Source organism: Physeter macrocephalus, chromosome 8 (assembly GCF_002837175.3).
Source record: "Physeter macrocephalus isolate SW-GA chromosome 8, ASM283717v5, whole genome shotgun sequence".
Classification (NCBI taxonomy): domain Eukaryota; kingdom Metazoa; phylum Chordata; class Mammalia; order Artiodactyla; family Physeteridae; genus Physeter; species Physeter macrocephalus.
The window spans coordinates 81,928,146-81,928,369 of NC_041221.1; positions in this window are offsets into that span (position 1 = coordinate 81,928,146).

Genomic DNA, 224 nt, shown 5'->3' on the forward strand with positions numbered 1-224 from the left:
TCTTTGGTTTGTTCCTCTGATTTTTTTTTTTAATGCTACTGAGATGGGCAAACACATCCAATTACAAGTAGTAGGAAGTAAAAATATTTTAGGACAACGATAAAACTAATATTTGTAAGGCCACTTTCACACAAATGTAGAAACCCTCCAACTATCTAGATGCTACTATAGTCAACCCTTCAACCAATCCCTACAGACACCATTGGAAAAGAGGAACTAATATA